This window comes from Peromyscus leucopus, chromosome 3, assembly GCF_004664715.2.
Source record: "Peromyscus leucopus breed LL Stock chromosome 3, UCI_PerLeu_2.1, whole genome shotgun sequence".
Classification (NCBI taxonomy): domain Eukaryota; kingdom Metazoa; phylum Chordata; class Mammalia; order Rodentia; family Cricetidae; genus Peromyscus; species Peromyscus leucopus.
The window spans coordinates 47,979,642-47,993,393 of NC_051065.1; positions in this window are offsets into that span (position 1 = coordinate 47,979,642).

Consider the following 13,752-nt stretch of genomic DNA (forward strand, 5'->3'; position numbering starts at 1 on the left):
AATAAGTTATATTACATTCAGACCCTAGATATTAGGGGGAAAGCTTTAAAAAAATAAGGAGGCATGTGTGCTGCACACACATGCATATGAGAAAATATCAGTTATAATATTCTGGAGTCTGAGGCAGAGGAGTCACAGATTTGAGGTCATCTATATAGCAAGATGTTCTTTAAAATAAGAAAAGTCAATGACAACACTTAAAAAGTCAAGTAGCTGGGACTGGTCAGATGACTCAGATAAAGTACTTCCCCATCCTGATGATCTGAGTTGGTTCCCTGAACCCCACAAGAGGAGAGAGCTAACTCCACCAAGTTGTCATGTGACCTCCACATGTGCACCCTGGCATGTATATGTCCCTCGACACAAAAAGGAAAACAGATGTAATAAAATTTCACATAAAGTAGCATGTATAGTCTATTGTAGGGTAGCATCAACCCACTACTAAAATTTCTGTCTAGAGCTAGGCATGGAGGGACAAGCTTTTAATCCCAGCACTCTGAGGCAGAGGCAGGCAGATCTCTGAGTTCAAGGCCAGCCTGATCTATAGAGCTAGTTCCAAGACAGCCAGGGTTACACAGAGAAACCTTGTCTCAAAAAAATAAAATAAAAAAATAAAGTCTGTGTATAAACATATATTTAGATACAAATATATATATATTTGCATTTGCATAGAAAAAATTAGAAGGCTACTTACTAAAATGTTCAATCTGATATGTCTAAGGACAGCAGTTAAGGAAGATTTGTAATTAATTTTTTTCATATAATATCTCTCTTTTTTTTTCAGTTTTCCGAGACAGGGTTTTTCTGCACTGGGAGTAAAGGCGTGTGCCTCCACCACCCAGGTCAATATCAAGTTTCTCCCCGTCTTTCTGCTCGCCCCAGATCCAGGGACTGATTCCGTGGCCTAGATTGGTCGGTCCTGCGTTCCTAAGAGATGTCTTGCTCCAGCTTCCTCCCCAAGTGCGGGATCACCACCAGACCAGCTTAAAAGAGACTCAAGTCTCTTTCGTTCCTTTTACTGGACAATTACTTGGATGTTATTAAATGTTGTTTAACAAACTTTTAGATATGCACCGCTATTTGGAAAAATGCTACAAAAATGTCTTTATAATCTTCACCCAGATATCCCAAAAGTAAAAAAGTTAAGTCCTGCTCTCACTTACCTCTTCTCTCTGTCTGTCTGTCTGTCTGTCTGTCTGTCTCTCTCTCTCTCTCTCTCTCTCTCTCTCTCTCTCTGTGATGATCAAATTATTGATATTGATTAAATCCTGTTAGTTAATCTTAAAGTCATATCTAAGCTTTTTCAATTGCCCCAATAATAATTTGTTGTTTTGGTAATTCTGAGCCTGGCTATATAGCCCAAACCAGCTTGCAATTCACAATCCTCCAGCCTCAGACTGCCTCCCCGCTCCATTCCTGGGATTACAGGTTTGCATCACCATGCCCAGCCAATAATGAGTTTTACAGAAAGGAAAGCCCAAATGATGAACCGAACTCAGTTGTCCTACCTCTTTGGTCTCCTTAACTTTGAATCCGCTCCTCAGGCTTTCCTTGTTTTTCCTGAGCTCTGTCTCTGCCTTCGCCGAGGGCTGAGACTGAGGCGTGCACCACCACACCTGGCTATACCATCCTTTAGGAGAAAGATATCCTTTCTGACCAGTGCAGTCCGGTTCTTCTGCAGCAGGCTTCTCTCTCAGGCTTGTCTGGTGTTCCTCGTGACTCTTGTCCAGTTACCTAGGGTGCAGCCAAATCACGGGAATAAAGCTTGTTCCTCTCCAAGCTTCCCGCCCAGAAGTGTGTGATGTCCCATTCCAGCTGATGATCAGGTCATGCTTTCCAGGCTTCCCTACCGTTCACTTACTACTTCTCCTTTTAAGTGGTAACTTCTACCACCCTATTTAGGATTTTATGCCTAAGAATGATTTCCCTTTTCCACGCTTATTCTGTCCATCACTCACTCATCACTACGGACTTGCGGGGTTTTCTTTGCTGCCATTACTCAGTTTGATGCACAAACTTTTTTTTTTTAATGTGTATGAGTGTTCTCGTTTTAACGTGCATGAGCATTAATGTCGGTATATGTTTGTGCCTGGTACCAGTAGAGGCCAGAAGAGGGAGTCAGGTTTCTTGGGACTGGAGTTACAGTTACAGACAGTTGTGAGCTGGCACGTGGGTGCTGGGAATTGAAGCTGGGTCCTCTGCTGGGAAGAGCAGAAAGTGCTCTTAAACGCTGAGCCGTCTACCTAGTCCCTGGAGCAGTTTTTAAAGGTGTAGGTTTTTTTCTTTCCCAAAGATACAGATGAAAAAACTGGTCAGTGTCACAAGACTTCAGATTTAATGACAGCTATTTTTAATTAATAGATGTTAATTGACCCATGTAGGAACTTCCTTATTAAATATAAATTTCAAAGGACTATTTAAAACTAACATTTGTTGTCATTTTTTACTTCACTCAGCTTTTCATCTGTTTTCCTGTAATTAGGGTATGTTCCACCAGGGGGCAGTAGTGCTCTAGCCAGAGTAATTTCTCCAGCAAAGCTTTCACTTACAAAAGGGTGTTCCAGGCATGGGTCCAGTTCACATCACCTGTCATGTGAGAGGTCCTAGTTTTGGTTCCCAGAACTACCAAAAGAAAAAAGATAGTATAGCCAAGCATGGTGGTGGTGCATGCCTTTAATCTCAGCACTCAGGAGGCAGAGGCAGGCTGTTCTCTGTAAGTTCCAGGCCAGTCTCATCTACAAAGCAAGTTCCAGACCTGCCAGGGCTGTATATAGTATGTATGTCTTTCTTTTTTTGAAGTGTATTAATGTGTAAGCAAACTTTAATCTAATTAAATATGGTACGTATTTTTTTTTTTTAAAGAAGCTCTTTCTCGACAGTGTCCAAGGCTCAGTCACCAACATGCTGCTCTTTGTCAGTACCTAGGAGCACCACACCCTTGAGCTAGATGCCAAGATCAAAGCTTAACTGGAGGGCACCCAGAACAACAAGTCTGACTTTTGGCAGGCTTAAGCTGGAAGAATGAGACCACCACGCTAGGCCAGTGTCACCACGGTGGCGGCGGGAGTCGGGGTGGGGGTGGGGGGGAGAGACAGGCTAACCATTCTGCTGGCTGGGAGGTAAAGTCCATGGTTCCTTGGCCCAGGCTCGAAAAGTGAGAGGTCAAACTCTTAAGGAATTGTATTAGAAATCAGAGACGTCCAAGTCCCATGGCCCCTGTCTCTCCAGTCCTCCTAACCATCTAGGAATTTCAGGGCAGCTTTGGCTGTCTGGAGAGGCTATCTTCATCTGGAGGAAGAAAGAAAGAAGTGCTCCACCTGGTAGGTCCCTTGAAACGGCAGCATTTCTAAAATCCAAGTTGTAAAGCGGGAGGAAGCGTAGAGACTTAGCTAAAGCCTCCACGCTGCAGCTGAAGAGCCAGGCAGGGCAGGAGCTAAGGGTCTGCCCTCAGTCCCTCAAAGATGCACAATCAGACCAAGTTATAGAAGACTCTTGACAAACAGGATCAAACAGGCACATGTGTGGACTTGTGAAATCTGTGGTCACTTCATAAGGCCAGGCTCACAAAGCTAGTTCTTAACAAACCAAGTGGTTCCTCTTAGTCACCATGCCTGCGTTACAGCTAGGTTCCAGAACAAAGCTTTGCTGGGAGCCGCAGAACCGGTCATTTAGACTTTTCCAAGAGAGGCTGATGATAAAGACATATGATAAATGCAACTGAAAAACAAATGTGTTTGCTGAATGTATCACTGATACAAATAGTTAAATAATCCAAAAATGGTAAAATAAAAGTAAGCCAGTCTCCTTCACAGCTACCTGACTCACCTCCTGCACCCTGAGGCTGATGGTTTTCCACTTCAGGAGCTGTTTTCTGACAGGAAAGCCCTTCCCAGGCAACACTCCTCTAGAGCTCGGTTCCCTGTCCTCACAACCTCCCACCCCTACCTGTGCGTGTGCGTGTGCGTGTGCACGCACGCTCAGCCTCTCTCCCTGTCTGTGCGGGGAGGAGTTGGGGGTGGGGGCGGGTGGAAGTGCTAGGATCAAAGCCAGAGCCTCTACCACTGACTTACATGCTCCGCTTATACTTTGTCTGCTGGTGTGTCTGCAAAAAAAATGAACCCCAGAACATTCTACACCCCCAAGCTGCCTTACATCATCACTCCTTAAGTCCAGGGATGCCATTCGTTTCTGCTACAAACTCAGAAGAAGAAAGAGAGAGAGAATGGAGAACCTGGGTGTCAAAGTTCATTTCTCCTGAGAGGAAGGCTTCTCCAATGACCTCTCCCCAGGGTCCGTGGTCAGCTGCTCATCCTGTGACAATTGCCCAGGTGTTCCTGTTGGGATTTGCAGTCCGACTGGTTCCTCACACAGACCACAGTTTCACATCGTTACCTTTGCCTTCCTTCACTGGTAAATCTCCAGACCCAGGAAGGGACAGGTCTGCGGGTCTGCGTGCTTTGCATTCAAGACGGTTTATACAGCCAGGTGTCCGTAACTGCAGCATTCCAGAGACTAAGGCAGGAAGACAGCTGAGCACTGGAGTCCAGCCTAGGCTGCACACCTACAGTGTGAGACCCTGTCTATAAAATTTCATTTAAAAAAACAAAGGTGACAGCTGGGCGGCGGTGGCGCACGCCTTTAATCCCAGCACTCAGGAGGCAGCCTAGTCTACAGAGCAAGATCCAGGACAGGCACCAAAACAACACAGAGAACCCCTGTTTCAAAAAAAACTAAAAGAAAACAAGCCGGGCGTTGGTGGCGCACGCCTTTAATCCCAGCACTCGGGAGGCAGAGCCAGGCGGATCTCTGTGAGTTCGAGGCCAGCCTGGGCTACCAAGTGAGTCCCAGGAAAGGCACAAAGCTACACAGAGAAACCCTGTCTCGAAAAACCAAAAAAAAAAAAAAAACTAAAGAAAACAAAGTTTACATATACATAAAAAATGAAAATAGAAGGCTTTATTAAACTTATCAACTGGATCTGAAGTTAAAAATAAATTTTGGGTTGCTTTGGTTTGTTTGTTGTTGTTTAGTTTTTAGAGACAGGGTTTCTCTGTAGCCCTCGCTGTCCTGGACCTATCTCTGTAGACCAGGCTGGCCTTGAACTCACAGACCCATTTGCCTAGGTGTCACCACCACCTTGCTGAAAATGAATTTTGAAAAGGGAGTAGTGGGGGCTGGAGAGATGGGTCAGCAATTAAAAGTACTCGCTGCTCTTGCAGAGGGCCACATACATGGCAGCTCACGAGCATCTGTGACTGAAGCCTGGGAGCCTTTTCTAGCTTCTGTGGGACCAGACACACATAGTGTATAAACATACATGCAGGCAAAACTCTCATACACATAAACTTTTTAAAAAATATAAATCAGGAAGGTGCAGGGGGGCGGGGCTTTATTCCCAGCACTCAGGAGGCAGAGCCAGGAGGATCTCTGTGCACTCAAGGCCAACCTGGTCTACAGAGTGAAATCCAGGACAGTCACCAAAACTACACAGAGAAACCCTGTCTTGAAAAACCAAAATAAATAAATAAATAAATAAATAAATAAATAAATAAATAATATAAAAAGATAGCTGGTCATGGTGGTGCACACCTTTAATCCCAGCACTCAGGGAACAGAGGCAGGTGGATCTCTTGAGTTCCAGGACAGCCAGGGCTACACAGAGAAACCATTTTTTTGGAGGGAGGGAGGAACTATACACAGAGCTGGAGTGTTGGCTTAGCTTGAAAACACTGTCTGTTCTTCTGGTAGACCTGGGTTTGATTCCCAGGACCCACGTGGTGGTTCACAACCATCTATAACTCCAGTTTCAAGGGATCCAAAGCCTTCTTCTGACCTCTGTGGGCACCAGGCATGTATAAAGTGCACACACAAACACCACACAGGTGAAACATTTCTACACATAATAAACAAACAAATAAATAAATAATAGATAATGAATAAATAAATATAAGACATAAAAAGGAACTGGGGTTATAGTTCAGTGGTAAAGCATGTGCTTAGCATGCAGAGGACCCTTAGTTCAATCCACAACACCATTAAAAAAAATAAAAGTTAACTAAAAAATAAATAAATAAAGCCAGGCATGGCAGCATATGCTTGTAAAACAGGAGGATCGTGGGTTCAAAGGAAGATTTGTTGTCTGAGAGAGAGAGAGAGAGAGAGAGACTGAGTATAGAACAGAAGGGTTATGGATGCAATTCAATAGTAGAGTACTTGAGCAGCGTGTGCAAGGCTCTGGGTTAGATCCAAAAAAGAAAAAAAGAAAAGGAAAAAAGACAGGAAGGAAGGAAGGAAGGAAGGAAGGAAGGAAGGAAGGAAGGAAGGAAGGAAGGAGGAAGGAAGGAAGGAAGAAGGGAAGGGAAGAAGGAAGGGAGAGAGAGAGAGAAGAGAGAGGAAGAGAGAATAAGGAAAAGAGGGGAAAGGAACAGAGAAAGGGATGGAGGAAGGGAACTAGGAAGGAAGAGGTTGAACTGCATAAATATTTAGATTTCTATGCACTAAAAAGACACATTTAAGTTTGAAATATACATAATCATTTGAGAGAAACTACAAAAACAAACATTAAGTAAGCTCATCAAAATGAGTCAAGCAATAGACAACTCTAAATTTTCACTAGACAACAGACCAGAATATGAATGTGAATACAATTAAACAATAAACATTTGGTTAACATGAACAAGTTTATTAATAATTATATAGCTAAAAATGAAAACTGCCAATATATTCAACTTTCCCTACTTTCCAAATTAGCAAAAGATGTACGAAAATGTGGCTTTCTCAGCCAGCACAGAGGCTAAAGTGTGTTCTTTCACATCCTGCTGGTGGTGGGAACGAAGCTTGGCAGAGCCTTTATGAACAGCAGTTTTCCAGTGTACTCAGAGAGGCTCCAAAATAGTCTGCTTTCTTACCTGTCACCCCATTTCCGGATATCTGTGCTAAAGTGACCTAACCTATTTACAAATACTTTGGCATTAATGCAGAATATTTTATGTTAGTGAAAAATTACACATTAACTTAACCTTTAATAACAGAGGTCTAGCTAGATAAATTCCTTGAATGAAACATTCACTATCCTTGTAAAATGATAGTTACAGGTGATTCTTAAACACCTTACAATGGTCAGTGCAGAGAGCAGCGCATAAATACATTCTGCATGCATGGAAAGATGTCTGGAAGAGGGTGCAGTTTCCAAAGCTGGTCATAACTGGGAAGCAGAATTCAATGTGTTTATTTCTGAGTTTCATACTTTAATCTACTTTACACCTGGCATGGATTATTTTTTAGTTAAAAAAGAGAAAGGAGAGAGGAATAAAAGAGGGCATAAAGAAAGAAGAAAAGCCAGAAACAAGGTAAGAATTACCCGAAGGCAAAGGAAAGCCTCCCAGTCCAGTGGGGCCACCCTGTCCTTGGCCTGCTGTTTACAGAGGAGTTGGTTTACTGCAATCCTAATATGGGAAATTGAGACATGCCCTAGTTCCTGCTACATGAGTTTATAGAGTGCTGAGCTCTCTGCAATAACATGCATAATAATCTTTTTAGCAATCCCTGCAATTAGGGGTGGCTAAACTGGAATTGTTACTTTGAGACAGGCACACACACACATATACATGCAAACACAATAGCTGAAACACAGAACCAACTACCCCCTTGAAGAAAAACAGCGTAATTAGCTCTCCTTTAGATGGGAAGATATTCGACAATCTAAATATAAACAGACTTGGTGCTTTTCTTTCCTTTAGAGACAGTTCACCGACTTCCACCATGTTTTAGCCACAAGTCAGATGGGTGATACTGTCTGTCCACTGTATTATAATGCTTAGGACCTCGCAACTAACTCAACCCCTGACTGGTAGGACATAGAGACCCCCCTGAGCTCTGGAATAAGCTGCAAAGAGAGTTCTCAGGCTGTACCGTGAGAACGAGTTCTCTCATGCAGAACCTAATTACAAGTGTACAATTATCAAAACATGTATGGAGGATGCTAACCTCACACCCACTGCTAGGTTTCTGTTAAGCCAATACCCTTTAGCCGAAGTGTTTCTATCCACGCTGGTGTGTTTTTTAAAAGGGAGAAGACAGAGGGGGCCGGAGGAGAGCACTACACTTGCTATTCCACTCACTCGACACACAGCAGGAGCAAACCTGGTCCTCGCCCTCAGGAGTTACGTATTCTGTTCACGGTTCTTGACATTCCAAAATGTTCTCTGAAGAAGTTACAGTTTAACAAGATGGATGAATGTCAGTCAGCTCAGTCAGATATATACACTATATAAATAAATTCTTATTTTGCAGCATTGTCCTACTTCAATTCATAGCAGACCTAAGTAGGAATACTTCATATGATTTGCATTCTCTTAGATAAGCTAGATTTTCTAAGACATGCTCACAGACAGCACAGATAGTTGGCTGGAGAATGACTGATAATCTTCCATGAAAATAGCCCAAAAGATCAGCATGATATTCTTCTGCTAGAACAAAGACAGCCACACTGCAAAAATGCATTGAACTGAATTCTGTTGATTTAAATCTGTGAATTTGCTTACTTGGAAGTAGCTACTTTATACTTTGACACTGCATGTAGAGTATTTGTTTCCAGGGAAAATGAGTAACAATGAACCCTTAAATAGCTCCTCAACGTTTAAGTCTCTCATATGTATATGAACCATATATATATATATTGGAGTTGGGGGGTTCTTGAGTATTAGATCCAGGGATTTCCATAGGCTGAGCATGCATCCTACCCCGAACCCCAGCCTTTCATACACATGATTCCAGTTGATAGAGACACTGTACTGCTGTCAGCTTTAGGACCCTGTGAGTTTTTGCCATGTTCAGTAGGATGTTCTGAAGAAAGTGCAGTATGATAAGCTGCATCCTTCTTCAAGTCTGGATGGTGATTGTTCTCAAAAGTCCATGCATTATAGGCTCAGTCCCCAGGGCGGCTCCATTGGAAAGTAGTAGAACTTTGAAGAAGTGGGCTGATTAGGAGTACCACAAGACCCTGGAGTCATGACCTCAGAAGGCACGGTGGACCCTACTTCTTTCCTCCTTTCTCTTTGGCTCCTGGACATAAGGTAAGTGATTTAGCTCTCCACATGGTCCCATCTTGATGCTCTGTCTTGCCATCGGGTCAAAGCAACAGAGCCAACGTAGCCCACTGTAAGCCCAGCACTGGGGAGATGGAGGCATCAGAAGCTCAAGGTTACCCAGGCCTACATGAGACTTTGCCCAAAAACCAAGCAAACAAGGTCTCTTAGAGCATCGGCTAGCTTTGAATTCAATATGCAGCCAAGGTTAGCCTTGATGCTGCTGGTGTTACATGTGTGTACAACCTGGAGTTGCATTAAATATTTCCCGGAGGACCTGTGAAAGAAGGAAGGGACATCAGAAGGCAAGAATCACGTAAAGCAACCCTCTGAATGGCTAGAGCGGCAGCCTGTAGAAAGCACGTCTCTCACAGCACAGGAAACACAGATGAATCCCAAGGGGAAGCCTCTGGAGACCACACCAAGGAGAAGTCCATGGAAGGAATGTCGGTTTTAAACACTTGACAGACCCAGACTTAGAAAGCCCACTTCCAAGACTACTAGTAAATTAAGAAAGTTTATCATGTCATGTGACATTGAGGGTGAGGCCACCAGGAAAAAGGTATGCCAGTGTACACACACACACACACACATCAAAATAGCCTCCCATGGGGCTGGAGAAAGGGCTCAGTGGTCAAGAGCACCTGTGCTCTTGCAGAGGACCTGGTTCGATTCCCAGCATCCATATGATGGCTCACAACTATCCAGAACCCCAGTCCCAGGGGATCCAACAGGTGGGTATCTGGTGTGCATGCACACAGGTAAAACATTCAAACTCGTAAAATAAACCTAAAACTTTTTAAATATCTACTCATACTTTAAACCAAGTAGAAGAGATAATAAAGACTCTCTATTCAAGAAATATAAATACAGATGACATCCTGTGTGACCCAGTCTGTTCACACACCATTGTAAAACATCCTGAATTCACCCATCAAGGGACACCATGCCCAAGGAACCTTGGACTGCCACTGCATGATAGCATGATGTAATAAAATGAAGTGACAGGATTCTTTATTTATATCTTTGCCATGTGTTCATCCTTATTTAGGCCTCCAAAGTATTCCGCCGTTGATCCTGACTCTCGGGACCCTTCAGATTTGGTGACTACAGTGAGTGACTCTCTTCAAGGCCTGCTTCCTTGCTCTGCTTCCCCTCTTCCTCCTCCACCTTCAACATCAAAGAACCAGACACCTCTGTTAGCAAGCTGGAGGAGTGGGGTGAGGAACGGAGGTGAAGAAAGTTGCTGTTTTAGTTTGTTTTTTTCCTACCCGTGATGATCATAGCCATCGCAAAGACAAGTGGGCTATAAAAATAAAGCATTTTTCTGATTCTGTCCCTTATGATTTGCTTGTTCAATACCTGGAAAGGGCTCATCTCTAGTTCCTCTAAGTCAGAAACGTCCATGTTTCCTCCACACGTTCAGTGAATATTTTTGAGCAGTCTCAATATACCAGGAGCCAAATCTTCTGTGAGAGAACAGGTAACCAGGTAAAAGCCATATATATGCGCTCTCTGCAGTAGAGCAAGATGATAGCGAAGAACCCGATGGGAGAGCATCTACCGAGCCAGCGTGCTTAGGAAGAAGAGGACTGAGCTAATCTGGTTAGGACTAGATAGGCTATGTGCGACTGCCCGAGAATGTCTTAGCCAGAGAGAACTGCAGAAGCATGGTGGGGAAAGGGAATTAAAAAAAAAAAGACAGAGAGGCAAAGAGCAGAAGTCTAGATCCCAAGGAGCTGGAGGGAGGAGAAAAAGAGGAGGTATCGATCAAGGGCTACAAAGGTACACTTTTGCAATGGCCAGAACCTCACAGTACAGCAATGCAACTTCTGTACAAAATCCTGCAAACTTGCTGTTCTAGATGTCCTCAGCATACACGCAGGAGAATAGTAACTGTGTGAGGTAAGAGAAGTGTGGCAATCATTTCACAACGTACATGCAGCATCAAAACAAGCTGTAGCTGCTCAGAACGCTGGGGCAGGAACGGCATTTGAGCACATGCTGGGTAAAATGGCAAAACCCATCTCAAATGAAAACAAATTAAAAAAAAAAAAACATAATACGAAACACAAGAAACCAAAAAGTAACAACAACAATAAAAGGCCAAACACAACACAATAATACAACAAAAACTCCATTGAGTTGCACACCTGAAATACACACAACTTTTGTCAGCGAGGCTTTACTAAAAGGGGGTGTGTGTGGAAGCACAGAGAACAGCTGGAGCTTCGCTGGTCTGGTGAACAAATTCAGTGAGGCCCTGTAGTTACATATGATAGGCACAGAAAAGTGCCTAAGAAGAGTTAAGACTGACCACTTCCTGCGCTGTGTCTACTGTTGTTCCGTTGCTGGTCGAGACTCAACTACCAAAGAAAGACATTGGTGTTGGATGCTCTGCACATGAGGCCCAGCTTTTCCCACCTGTGAACGGCAGCAAGTAGAAATGACTGGTTAAAGGGAGCAGCCCTGACAAGGTTCTATTTCAAGAATAATCAATAAGCCTTAAAAAGTCCTGTGCCTTTAAGAACTGTAAGATACACAGGTCTGGCTATCTTAGGAGGATAACCTTAAAGTTCTCTTTGAGCCTTGCATTCCCAGCAGAAGTCACAAGCTCTAAGCCGTGGACCTTAAGTTCTTAGGGTCTAAGCTGCTATTGCCACGGAGCAACTAAGGTAACGAGAGGTTATACCCGGGGGTGAAAAACATAATTAACATGAAGCATTTGATTTGTCTTTCTCCTGTGAACACACTTGAGCCCATATAATAACTAAGTATACTGATGGCAGGGTCCATCATTAAGTGTCTCCCAGAACCTGAAAAACCGGCTGCCACAGGACAGGAGAGGGCCTGCCGAAGGGTGATCACAAACCCAGACGGTATATTCACAGGGGACAGAACGCTTGTCACTATATCCTCACCAGATGTCTCTCACCAAATGCAATGGTCTAGAAGCAAAACTGAGCTCAAGAAAACAAAACAAAACTTTGGTCCAGTCTGGTGGGCCAGCCTCTTGAACGTCACCTTCCATGGAGACAACCACTCTTTCTGAACCCTTATCTGGCTGATGGTCTGGAGGTGAGGAATTCTAAGAGCACGGCATTGGTGTCTACTCTTTCTCTCCATAAAGGCCTCATGCTGCTTCTATTCAGCATAGCAAGTAGAAAGGCGGGCGGGCGTGTGCGAAAGAGGAACTACACTTCAGACCACACAGCTTTCAAGGAAATAGTCCAGTCCTCCTGGAGTGGAGGGTCACGCATCCCTGAGAGACATCAATATTCTCCCCTGCCCCCCAAAAAAATGGATCCCTCAAGATGTTGAGCAGGAAGATCCTGAGCTCAAGACCAGCCTGGACATCATAGTGAGATTCTGTGGGAAAAAGAAGATAATAAAACATCCCTACAACTTGGCAACAACAATGACATTTCCACATTATTTAACAATGGGCAAATATCATGAACAGACAGTTCTCCAGTGAAGGAATAAATGTTTCTTAAGTTGGAAATGAGCATATAACAAGGTGATTATGGAAATGCCACTCAGAACAATCTGCCACCACTCACACTTATCAGGATAACCAATTGCTATCAAAAATACAAATGGTGCCGGACGATGGTGGCGCACGCCTTTAATCCCAGGACTCTGGAGGCAGAGGCAGGCAGATCTCTGTGAGTTCGAGGCCAGTCTGGTCTACAAAGCAAGTTCCAGGACAGGCTCTAAAGCTACACAAAGAAACCCTGTCTCAAAAAAAAAAAAAATACAAATAGTGAGCTAGGCATAGTAGCCCATGCATTTAATTCCAGCATGCAGGAGGCAGAGGCAGGCAAATCACTGCAAGTTTGAGGCCAGCCTGGTCTAGATAGCAAGTTCCAGGCCCACTGATTAAAAAAAAAAAAAAGGCAAAGAAATATAAATAATGAGAAGAATACAGAGAAATTAGTTCCTTTGTGTTCTATTGGCGGAACTACAAAATGGCGTAGCCCATATGACAAGCAGCAAGCTGCTTGCTCAAAAAGTAACTCAGAACCACCACAGAACACAGCAGTTCCACTTTTGAATCTATTCCCTCAAGAATTAAAAGCAAGGATTTGAACAGGAATTTGCACACCCACAATCATAGCAGCAGTATTCGAAAATGCCACAAAAGGCTGATACATGTCTATTGATGATGAACAGATAAACAAAATTTGAAAAACAAAGACAACGGTGTATTTTTTTTTATGATATAGTCTTTGTTTTACTTGTATGTTGAAATGAGGTCTTCATACATTGCTCAATATAGCCTTAAACTTCTTGGTTCAAATCACCCACCCACTACAGTCTCACAAGTAGCTGGGACCACCAAGGTGCAACAACACTCCCAGCAATGAAATATTTTCAACATTAAATAGGAAGGACATATTGACATGCAACATAAAAAAAATGCTTGAAGACATGACAATCAGTGAATAAGCCAGTCACAAACAACAAATGCAACATGGTCCCACTTCTGCAGGGTATTTTAAGTAGCTAAGTTCATAGAGATGAAATAAATATGTAGAGTGGTGGTTCTCAGAAGGTGGTTGGGAGACTTTCGTTTCACACAATGGAAAGAGCTCTGTAGTTTGGTTACACAACAAAACTAAACCATACACTTAGAATATGAAATGCTATAGCATTTCACCAC